The 12,565-nt window shown below is 43.8% G+C and overlaps 1 long non-coding RNA gene across 1 annotated transcript in view; it reads right to left on the bottom strand.

The window, feature by feature from the left end:
- Window positions 1–12,565, bottom strand: part of LOC138468209 (uncharacterized) — a 227,526-nt gene that overhangs the window by 202,621 nt on the left and 12,340 nt on the right. The window lies entirely within an intron of this gene.

Below are 12,565 nucleotides of genomic sequence, written 5' to 3'. Positions count from 1 at the left end.
AGGACTTTTGAATAATGCGAAATAGAGACATCAGGCAATAGTTTGCTGGAACGTTTGGATCGGCAGAGGGTTTCCTCAATAGGGGTGAGACAGTTGCAGATTTGAAGGTTAGAGAGGTCTCACATCATCCAAGTCAAAAGCAAGATAGTACCAGAATTTGTCCTTAGCCATTGAAGAAGGGTAAAGAGGAGCAGAAGGTGGATGGGGCGAGATGCGAAAGAGGACAATGGAGTGATAGGACAGAGAGAGGTCAATTCAGATTTCATGAGAGGCGAGTGAATTAGACATAAAGTCAAGGTCAAGAGAGTTCCCAGCAGAGTGAGTGGGCTGGTCGTGAAGAGAGTAGAAGGAGTGTCTGGATATAAGGGAGTTTAGTTCAAGGCAGGTTTCTTCAGAGGACATGGGGGGATTAAATATCTCCAGTATGACAATGTGAATGTTGGTAGGAGGTGACTTAAGGAAAAGGGTAAGATCAGCGAAGAAGGAGCCGAGAGGACCAGGGGTTGATAGAGAACCACAACTGTGAGACAAGGAGGTAGGGGAAAAATAGTGACATATTCAAAAGAGGAAGAGTGATGTCAGAGGGGGGTAGAGAAGTGTTCTTGAGGACCTTATTTATAAGGAACCCCATATGCTGCCCTTCTGACAGGTTGGGAAAGTGGGAGAATGTAGCAGAATTAGTGTGGAGACCTGCCGATGTACCAGAGTCATGAGTTAAGATCCACATTTCTGTATTAGAAGTGAACGTTGAGGGTGAACTGAGTCGAAAGTGGTCAGTGTTGTAGGTATACTTGTTGCAGAGCAACTGTACATCCCAGATGCCCAGTACAAAAGTAATAGGAGGTGGTGGAGAGGAACCTCTGGTGTGTGGTAGGCTAGGGGGATAGATGAGTCTTTTTTGAGGGGTGTTAGGTGCACGCGGGAAGCAGGAAGAGTGGAAGACTAGAGAGTGATGCAGCAAGCACAACAAAGTTCAGACAGATAGCTATGAGGGAATGGAAGCATAAGAGTGATTAGAAGGAAGAATGAAGCACAGTGAAGATGCATGATGAATTAGTAGGCAAGTGAAGACAATGAAGAATGTGTGTTGCAGCAAGAAAGAGAGAATACACCCTCTGAGCAATCCAAGTATGGCAATTATAAGACAAAGCAGGATTTATGGGCCACTCCAGTTGCACCAAGGCTGATGTAGTGAATCAATTGGGAGTGGACCATTTGCAAAACATAAATATTAAGGTTGAAGGGAACTGATGATAACAGCTGATCTCCCCAGGGACATTTCAACATGCATTTACTGTGGAGACAATGATTATTTGGCAATTGGTCAATGTACAGTTAACGTGACAACATCAGTACACTGACCGTTATTAGCAGAGACAGGGGCTGCAGTTGGGACAAATTTTCGTGGCAAAAAAGAGACAACATCATTTAAGAAGGCTCTTCCACAAAGAAAAGTCACATAACAAACAGATCTCACAGACAGTTAATGGACACTGATATAAATGATATTCACTTTTAACAGAGCAGAGTAATAGCTACAAGCCTGCGGGACCAAGGGCAAGGGTGATGCGCTCCCGATTTCCTGCCCTTTTTGTCCCAGGAGGGCCTCTGTATGCTGCAGGGGTAGACCACGCCCCCTCCTCCTTCAAAGCTCCAACCTCAGCTCTCTAGGGCCGAAGCCCGTGGGTCCATGGGTGCGGGCGTTGTGCTACCGATTTTCTGTCTGGTTTTGGCCCAGGGGCCCTCTGTATGCTGCAGAGGTAGACCGCGCCCGCTCCTCCTTCAAAGCTCCAAGCTCCGCCCACGGGACTAAGGTTGCAGGTGTTGCACTCTCGCAGGGTGTTTAGCTCCCACTCTGGGAGAGGGGCTGCTGTTACGAACTACTTCCTGACATCGATCTGGGGAGGGGACTCATTGAACAACCATTGAACACTTGTGTTAGGGAGGATTCTCTGAAAAGGCTAATTTCCCTTACCTATAGAGTCCCCCAGCAGCTTTGCTGGATTTGAGGGGTTTCTTTTTTTCTCCTGCTAAGAGTGAGACTCTTTTTCCCACTCTTAGACATATTGCTGATGTGTGTTTTAGGCTATTTTTGTGCTTATGGTCTATAGGTTTTTTTCTCACCCTCATAGGTATCATCTTTTTGCATGTGTGTTACACAGCACACTCAGTGCAGTAACACAGGGGTCTCATAGTGACCCCCAAACATAGACTCCATACCCTGGGACTGACTACTGTCTCCCAGTCCCAATTGACTTTACTAGTCAATAGTTATGAACAGAACCAGTACAACCCATCCTACTATGGAAGTACTGGAAAGGGTTAATAGTTTTTCCCTAGTGTTCATTTTCGAGAGGGTACCGTCCAGTCCCACCCTCCAAAGTTTCTGGCTGGTGGCAGTGGTTACTAATAGAAATATTCGACCGCGAATATTTTCCTAAGGGATTTTCCCATTGTTCGAGGCTACCACTTTTACTGACAGCCTCTACCATACTGCTGGTTTATTTTATTATTAACTTTACTCCGGTAGGGTTTTATTGACAGATCTTTGATAACATTTCTTTCTGGTGTCTTTCTCTGAAATCCTAACCCAGGTCGGGGATCCTTTGTTCGTCCTTTTGGCAGGCTTCTGCACAGAAGCTCTCCTTTCGGCGCCACTGAGTCTGGGGTAGACATCATGTGTGGGAGGGGGAATAGGCACCCTCGACGGGGTTGCCTAAGCAACCCAAGTCGCACTCTGCCCTGATAGGTTGGGGGGTTATCCCGCCAGGATAACCACCCGCTGTGTGAGTGACAGCTAGGCTGTATGAATGGGGGTTTTTCTGCATGAAAGCAGGGCTCTGAGGACTGGAGGACCCTACCACTGGACCTAAGAAATCAGAAGAGGAAAGAGGCCGAAGACATCTGCAACAACTGAACCACCGGCGAAGCCCTGCTGCAGATTCCCACCACTTTTGGCATCACCGCGGCTGGCTTCATCCCTGGGCAGTGCAGTGACTGGAACCTTTCTCCACAACAAGAGCCTCTCTTCCTCTGCTGGATCTCCCGAACTGCAAGAACTGCCAGGAACTACCACCACCGCAGGAGCCTAATCCACTTTTAAGGTACATTGTTCCGCCAGGCCTCCCGTTTCGTTGGGTACTGCTAAAGGTGTTTGAAATCTATTACTTACCTTCTGGCCTGGCCGCCCCTATCGTCTAACATTATCTTTTGACTTTCTGCACCCTCTTTGCTGAACCGTTAAACAAAGACTTGAGTGCAGCTGCTAGAACAGTTAGATCCTGGGCACTTTGCCCTGTACCACTGACTCTGGCACAGGCCTATTGACTCTGGCTAAATCTGTTACAACTGCCTTCTCTAGACTGCTTTTACTCAAGAAATGTGTTGGTGCACTTAAACTCTTATAACCTCCTTTTCCTTCCCCTTTAAATTGCCAAGTGCCATTTTGTTTGGTTTTCACCTACGAATACTTATGCTAACGTACTGCCTTGCCAAACTTGTTCACAATCCAATTGAGAAGTGTTGCTGGGGTGTTAAGGAGTCTAACTCTGTATAACTTGACCTTTCCCTCCCTCTGAAAAAATTGTTAGAGTGCCATTTCTGCTTGGTTTTACACTGTGCCATTTTGCTCAGTTTTCACTCTTGCTCAAACTTGTCTACATTTTAATTAGGGTGTTGTTTATACTTTTCTTGACTGCTTTAACTTGCTTTAATGATAGTGATGTGTGTGTGGAATTAAGAGTGTGTAAAATAAATATATATATTCTTTTTGATACAAAGCTTTGGTCAGTATTTCCTTGTTCTATAGTATTGTAGTCCTATTGTGTAAACCCTGAATACTGCTCATCTCCCTCTTGAGATAAGTCTGACTGCTCAACCACAGCTACCACCTAAATCTGTGTGGTACAGACTGATACCAAAGGGTATTTATTGCATATACCTGTAGTCCTAATCTTCTGTAGTGCTGCCTAAGGGAACTGCATAGGATTCTGCCTAACAACTTGTCCAGGTGAGGCTACTGTTCTCTGTGACTCTTCTCAGCGATCATTGCTGGGCCAATTCGTTTTTTTGTGCTCTCCCACCATCTGAACGCTGGTAAGCATTTTGTGGAAACACCTGTAGCCAACTGCAGCTAATAGCCATTATGGAGGTGAGGAGGCCTCATCAACCTCACAAGGAAGCTCTGAGGTGCCTATCCATTCAAAGAGAAGAATACTGACTGTGAGAATCCATTCAAAGAGAAGAATACTGACAGTGAGACGTAAACTGCCTGTGTTGGATTCCAATTTTGACCTTAGCAAAGTTAATGTGGATCCGGGTTTGATAAATGGTGAGGCATATATGCTGATTAAGGAAATTAGCCAATTTCGTGGGGATAGCCAGGGCACCATGGAGAGGCATGGGCTTGGGGACATTCACAATGAAGAAAATGCAGAGGTTGCCCCATCTATGGGCAGTGTTTGTAGAGTGGAAACTAATAGTCCATCAAGGGGAAGAGCTGAGAACTCGGACAATCCTGACAACTCGGTTGGTCATGTTCCAACTTGCAGATCCAGCAGAACACTGCCTGAGATTCAACCTGGTTCACTACTGGGTTCTCTACTGGGGTCTGACTCGTGCAAAGACTATGCAAAGATCCACAAGCTTATTGTTTTCACTCCCAAAACTACAACTCCCAACAACCCTATTGTAAACCAGGCACAGGGACCTTGCACAGATGTCATTGGAATTGATATTGGCCTTACCCCGCTTTTAACAAACTTGACGTGGCTGAAACCAGCACAGCCCTTATCATCGAACTATGCATGACTCTACATGAAACTTTAAATGAATTGCAGAGGGAATGGATTTATGTCCCAGCCCCTTAACAACTATCATCAATAAGGAGGGAGTTGTGCAGACCCACCATGGCTCTTTGCAATGGGTGAATTCTCCCTGTTCCCTAGCCACCAATGGAATGTCACATGGAACACATTAAAACTATGCTGTTCAGCAAGAGGAGAAACCATCAGGGGCCATTTGATGCAAGTTTAATCTCGTGTTGGCTGAACTAGCAACCATTAAATGACTGTTTTTGTCTCTCCTTACAAAGCAAAGCAAAGGATATGTAGTAGGTGTGTATCATCCGACAACAGAGGCTGGCATAGTGGCTTTTCAGTCCCAAGTGCACCCACCTCAGGAGGAAGCCTATTGTAATGTGGTGGCCAACCCAAAGCTTCTCAACCCATCCGGTGGAAATCTATGTTTACTCGAGCAAGGTCCTTTGTCATCAGCTGATCCAGGCCCTGGTGTCATAATCCTAAGTACTCAAAACATCACTATTCGCCCAGCATTTGTGGCCGTCAGTGGGCAGATCAGCCAGAGACCCACTTCCATGCACACTGGTGTCAGCTTGGGCGGAGAATAAGCCAACAGAGAATCCAACCCAGCTACTAATGGCACCAGCCCCAGGACCCGTAGATTGCACCCTGGATATGGTGACCCAAGGGTAAATATGAGAACGATGCTGAAGGGTGGCTTGGTATTTCTTAACAGAGTGCCCAAAATCTCCTCTGGCTGCATAGAATCCAGGGGATCCCTCGCCAGCAAGTGGACACAGTGGTTTCGAGAGGTGTGCGGGTGTCTGTCCCTAATTTGTGACGATATTATAAACTGCACTAGACTTCACTATAATGCAGGAAACACTCACACCTATATATACACAGAATTGAGGAAGCAATCACTTGTTAATGTTATACTTGGCATTTCTAGGTTTCGCTGTCCATCACCATGCAGCAGTGTTGAAATTAGTGCCTTTACCCGTCATCATAGCTCTAACCCCCTGGACCTTAGGTTTCTAAATACACTGCTATGCTATCGGGGGCCAATGCACTTCCATTGGGGATAAGCTGTGGGGAATCATTGAGGGAACCAGCAAGGGAACTGACAAGCTTGTTAATATGGCCAATACATATGATTACAACTGCTATAAGGTCTAACCACAGTAGAAAAGCAGTTGGGGCTCATTCATCTATCCCTCCCATAGGTAACATAGACTGCATCTTAATTTGTTGTAAATTTGATGAGATGTGTGTTTTGTGTTTTGTTTTATGCTGTACTTTGATGGCCTTATGGCCGAATAAAGTTAATATGAATAACTAGAATGGGTAATTCCTCTATTTCAAGTTAGATTCAGATCACATGAGGCAACTGGCTCTCCCACAGCGAAGAGTGTAATCTGCGAGTATTCACAGCTCTTCCAAAGAGGCAAGTCACACCTGTATTTTGTAATGTTAAACCAAGGTTTATGGGGCTTAATTGCAAGTTGCTCTTGCAGGCGACTCCTTACAATCCCTGTTAATTAGCCGCAAAAGTAATTATTTATTTCCTGATGATCTTCAATGTGTCGCAGGTCACTGGATTCGGACGGACATTAAGCCCTAACCGTCCACGAAAAGACTGTAAAACAGGATAATTCCAGGACTCTGCGCCAGTGGATAATTGTAACTGTTGCCTTAATAGAACATAAAAAATTATACTTTGAAGAGGGCTAACTGTATAATTTGTGATGTTCTATTAAAGCAACACTTACAATTATCCACTGGCGCAGAGTCCTGGAATTATCCTATGTTTTACTGTATATTGTAATGCCCTTCTGCTGAGAGGAGCCACATATATCATTTGTCATGGTCATCCTTCAGAGAATATCTGCAACTTCATGTTTTCAATAACATATCTCAGAAGAGAGTACAGTGTCAAATGATCACTACTCCAGCAGAGAAGTGAGTCATGCTCACAACTCTCTTACAAAGTCAAAGCCTATCACCAATGTATCATCATTCATCAATGAGCAAAGTCTGCCTCAGATCAGAATGCGGAGAGGAGAATTCCAGTGGTGCATATCCCCAGAGTCCTCTCTGTGGCATGCAGCCATCCTGCAACAGGTAGAAGAGTCCTTAGGTGGGAGAGTGGGAGAGGTGAGTCACGGTGGAAGGGACATGGGGAAGTAAGCACGTGTATTTGAAGTGCATGTGAATGGGGGGTTGAGATGGGAGTATGCAGAGCATGCTGTTATTCCCTTCTTAAAGGAAAAGGCAGTGGGCATAACAACTTATTGCACATATATCATCATGGGGACAAAGGGAGGGACAGCATGGTTCTGCAGGTGGTATGATGCCATCAGAGATGCAGAAGTCACATCCAAAGTATTTAGTCACTCTTCCAATAAACTAACATTCATGTTTTGATACCTTTTATTGGACTTACTGAACATAGTATGCGTCACTGGCAGTTTTATTAGCTTTTGAAGTAATTGAAATGTCCTCGTCAGATGGTGGTCACACGATAAATGAGCAACCATGTAAATCACACACAGAGCTGGACATCACTTATACATAGAAAGAAAAAAAAGGTAAGGTATTATTTCTCTTTAGACTCCAGTGGATGAAGGAAGAAGTGGGAATTCAGTCGGGCACGGCCCCTTTATCTAAAGGACCAACAGAAGAGAACGAAATAGACACGCAGTCAAACACTGAGAAGCAGTTCTCATCTCTCAGACATTTCAAGCAGATTCATGTTATTCACCCAATGTGTTTCATGTAGTGCTTAACGTGTCCAATCGCTTAAGCACAAGAAGCCTAATAAGTGGAATGCAGTATTTTTAAAAAGTGATGACGCAGCGAAATTCCAACATGTTATATTCAAAGGCACACATTTTGCGAATGGATATGCTTTTTCAGTCAAAGGTTTTACACATGTGCAGTGGAATGAAATGTACAATGTTCCAACCAGCTAAAAAAACATCTCAACTGTAATGAGTATTAGCATCTACCTGGCAGCCACAGTCAAATAATTGGTTTCAGTGGTGTGATTTTAATGGCCACCCAGACTAGGAAAACCAATCTGTACCAGTGTGTTGGGACTAAAACGTGTCAGAGTTTACTGTGGGTTTTTGCAGCCTCCATGATGTAGAGTCCTACAGTAGGTCAACCCGAGTTACTTAGGTCTACTTGTATATATGGACCCAACACAGAAATATTCCGTACAAAAATGTGTTACGATTTTAAGAATGGTGGAATATACACTCTTGGCTGGGCATGCATTTTCTTGAACAATGGGTACCAATCGCTTTTTCTGACTCCTCCAAAAATTACCAAACATGATCCCTGTGTGCTTACACACGCTGTCCATGATATCAGTAATGTTGTGGCCGCTGTGTCTGGCAGGGTCTGCACTGTCGGACAGCGGCCCCAGCAGGCAAACCTGTGGTGTGCCGGTAGGCTCAGTGGCACTGTTGTTTCCAGACCAGCACACTTGTAATGAGGCCCAATGTATCCAGAGCTCTGGTTCTCTCTTGGCTTTATTATTGCAACATCCTCTTCCTTAATCTGCCCCTCCCCTCACTTCCACCATCAACTATTCCAGAATGTGACTGCACAACTCAAGCCCAGGAATACGAACTCTCCAGCCCTTAAATCTCTCCACTGGCTCCCAGTGGTTGCAAGGATCAAATTCAAGACCCTTTGCATTATCCACAAGGCTTTGTGGGGCCCAGGACCTTGCTACATTCAACTCTCCCTCCCTAAATACCTTCCTGCTAGAGTCTTTCGGTCCTCTAGCTCCAACTCTCTGCAGATCAGGCATCAAAGCAACCAGTGACTATCTGGAAAGAAACCCGGCATGTAAGTGTTTGATGCTTTGCATAAAGGTACTTTTTTACAGTGTGGTTGCATGGATTGAAAGACACTCTGGCGAAAGTCTCTGCATCGAATCCTTATGAGCTAATAAACATTAAAATGTGTTAACTCATGAAAGCCAAACAAATTCTTTGTTACGGAGTGGTCGCATGTGAAGAAAAGCTGGTACTGTTTGACATAGGATATTTTATACAGTTTGTTTCTGATTTTTCATGTTGGTCCCAGACCCTGGTGTATCACTTTCTCCACTCATTGTCCAACTGAACAGACCTGGTGTACTCTCCTGCCAGATACTCTTCCACATAGTATATATTATACAGTTACTTTCAGCTTTTCATTGGGGTCGCAAACCCTCCTGCATTGCTCTCTCTTTATCTCTACACTGGTTTCTATCAATGCCCAACTGAACAGACCTGGTGTACTCTCCTGCCAGTTTGTTTCAGTGTTTATTTGCCCCTGTATCGCTTTTGTGTCCCTGACCCATTTATTTTGGCTTTGCCACTGTGGCTCACATGGGTCAAAGACCCCTTTATATTGATCTTCTGGGATACTTGGTTTGTGCTCTTGCCAAGCGTCTACTGAATTGGCATATAGCTGTATCTTTATATTTCTCATGGGTTCCTTGACCTGTATATTATCGACTTCAATTTGCATCGGGTCCCCAATCTTCTTTAGGCTTCTGTTGCTTTGTCCTCAGTCCCTCTGAAGGACACAGGCAGCACCTGTACCTTCTTTCTGTGTTCCCGCTGCATGGCATCCTTCTCGGGCTCTTCCATCTCTCTGGACAGCCTTTCGATCCTCCTCTGTCAGGCCATTGTTGCCTGTGTCCAGGTGTCTGCTTCTGTGAGTCGCGCTGCAAGGCTTCATTCCAGGTCTTCTGCGCACTTGATTTCCCTTTGGTTTCTTGGTGTCTGCCAGTTCCTAGCTCCATCTTTAATGACGCTGGTGCCATCCCACCGTTTTTCCAGTCCACAGCTCCTTCCCGTGTCTCTCAGACTCTATCATTCAAACTTTGATCTTGATTCCTCGGGGGCACGCTTTGCCAATGGCAAAGCTCTTCTTCTGTTTTGTACTTTGTGCAGCAAATAGGCAGTCTCCGTCAACTAAACTGCGGATGTTGGTTCTGCTTGGTATTCTTCATTACTCCAGCCTCCTCCTTATCACAGTACTAAACTGATGATCTACACAGAGTTCACTGGCACTCTTCTTGGTCTCAATATTTTGCTGAGACTTAGATTCCTCAACACTACAATGAAGGATATAGGTGTGGAGAACTACAGGGTGCTGAGTGGGGCAAAAGGAGGGAGGGGTCAACAATGAGGGAGGGGAATACTGCATGCTGCCAAGGTGATTGTCACTGGTCCTTTGGATGGTTTCCCTCCCCATGAGAACACCTGCCAACTACCGCCCCCAGGGGGGCTATCGGGTGGCGGCCTCACCTCCCTGGCCTCATGGGAAGGGACTTCACCCATGAAAGCAACAACAATACCCTGGGATTCGTCAAAGAACCAAGCATTTAATATAAATTGCAATGTGTGTTGAGAGTGGTATTGTCGTAAGAGGAATAGGGACCATGTAACTGACAATGGATCCCCATACTAAAAGTTCAATAGATGCTAGGGAGAGTTTACCTGGGTGCTTTGAAACACAATTTCCTGACGTATAAGTGCCTTACAAATGCCCAATAAATAAATAAAGTAAAATATGTAAACAACAAATGCTTCAACTTGTCATGGCCACATAGGCTGGGTAGAAGCAGGAAAAAAATAGCAAAAAATGAGTGTGAAGAAATGAAAAATGCACTAGCCCGATGATGTCATCAAGCAGAGATGCAAAAATGTCACCTTTTCGGCATAATCAACTAATCATGTCCACTATTATACAGCTAGATTAATGAAAATTCAGATGAAGTCTCAGAACATATTGTACGTAGGTCTCAGATAAACTCAAGATCATAATAAAGGAATAATGGTACCATAAAGAGAAGCTGACTGGGGTAGGCATAGCCGATGCATACTGCTACCTTGGAACTGAGAGTAATTCAGTACAGCGTCAAGTAGGAAATGTGCACTCAACTACAGTGCAGTGACTCAGTCACTTTCAATAGCGCAGTAGAAAGGGGGGCTTATGTTTAGATCAAAGGAATAAACTGTTGAGCCCTATAATGTGTGTTTGCATCTTGTGTATCATCTGGATTATTTATTCAGCAAGAGGTTATTCGTTCTTGTCAAATAAATTTGACAACATCAATAATCCACCATAGAAGATCATCGGGTATGTTGTAGTTCAATATAATGGCCAACTAATGGTGCTGATATATTTTTGCATTTGATACGTGACCGATGTCCTGAAATTCCAACTTGATCCACTCTCATAATTTGCCCTATGGTCACTTGATACTGTAGATGACACAGTCTTACAATGTGTCATATACCTTATCTGCCAGTTAGTGTTGTTCACTGTAAACGAGTTTATTTTTGGCTACATTTGCAATGTGAGCGTGAGCCACAAAGGAAATAGCCCATTAGTGGTCTTAAATCCCACAGTTTGGTTTGGATGTTTCGCCTAGACGATTATGAATGTATTAAATCTTCTCATACTTTTTAGCTCTTTGTAAAGCAAACATGGGGATTTGCTCCTTACGCAAACTAAGTTGGACAAGCGGGTAATATTTTTTTAATTTTCTTAAATTCCAAAGGTTTGGGACAGTGGGTAAAAACACGTCATTCTACTGACTGCGGGGTTTCTTCAAAACATGTTTCTGTTGGAGTACATTTTCCTTGGTTTTTTGAGTGTTTTATCAGATTTTTGGGGTAGTCTCCTCTAGTTAACTACTGGTCATCCCAGATTGTTGTCTTGGAATAAAAATCACCTAACAAGGTGCAAATGCGTCTTAATCTGAGATATTGCCCGCAGGGTAAATTAATGTCCGGGCTCCGTGGGTGAAAGCCAATTAAATGTAAGAGGGTGTTATGATCACTTGCCTTTCTAAACAGAGTACAGGCTAATTTTCCATTGTAATTTGTGTTATAAGATATAAGAGGTTCCCCTGTTAATTGTTGTGTTCAATAGTATATTGAATGCCATTATTGCATTGAATAATCCACTGAAAAAATGCACAAGCCTGCCATCTGTGCATCACCAGATGAAGATGATATCATCGATGTAGCACTGGCACTGTCAGTTGTGGCTGTGGTAAGGGTTATTGGACAAAAGCACATGTTGGTCTTCAAAAGCTGCCATGTATATGATTGCAAGGCTGGGGGCAAAGACTGCTCCCATGGTGGTAGCTCACATTTGTAGAAAGAATTGGTTGTCAAATAGAAACAAAATATTTTGTAGATCGATAGTCATCAAGTTTACAATGAACTCAGCGGGAACCCTATCTTCAATATCACGGTAGGTCAAATGTTCTCTGATGCACTCAATAGTATCTTCCTGTGGGAAGCTGGTGTAGAAGGATTGTATATCCATTGTTACCAGTAGTTCAGGCGATACTTGCATAGATCCCATTAACAGAGGCAGTGTCCCTGAGATAATTGAAGTATGTTGACTCATGGATTTAAAAAAAAATAGTCAACCAATTAGAATATAGGTTCAAGGAGGGAATCACAACCAGCACCGATGGGTCCACCTGGGAGATTAAAATCATCTTTATGCACCTTGGGAATGGCATAAAATGAGCGAAACTGATCAAAAGAAGTGTTAGGATATTCAAACTCATTTTTGGTGATCCAGTTTCTCTGAAGACCATACATAGGAGTTTCTAAAATGTTTTGTTTTTATTTCGATAGTGTTTTTTTTTTCTGAGAGTTATGTAATTATCCTTTACAATGAGTAGATCAAGTGTCCTCTTTTTGTATTGATTGTTAACCATCACCACAATACCC

This window comes from Ambystoma mexicanum, chromosome 4q, assembly GCF_040938575.1.
Source record: "Ambystoma mexicanum isolate Mex_15411 chromosome 4q, UKY_AmexF1_1, whole genome shotgun sequence".
NCBI classification, from domain to species: domain Eukaryota; kingdom Metazoa; phylum Chordata; class Amphibia; order Caudata; family Ambystomatidae; genus Ambystoma; species Ambystoma mexicanum.
The sequence above is the reverse complement of the archived record's forward strand: the minus strand, read 5'-3'. Positions and strand labels throughout refer to the sequence as shown.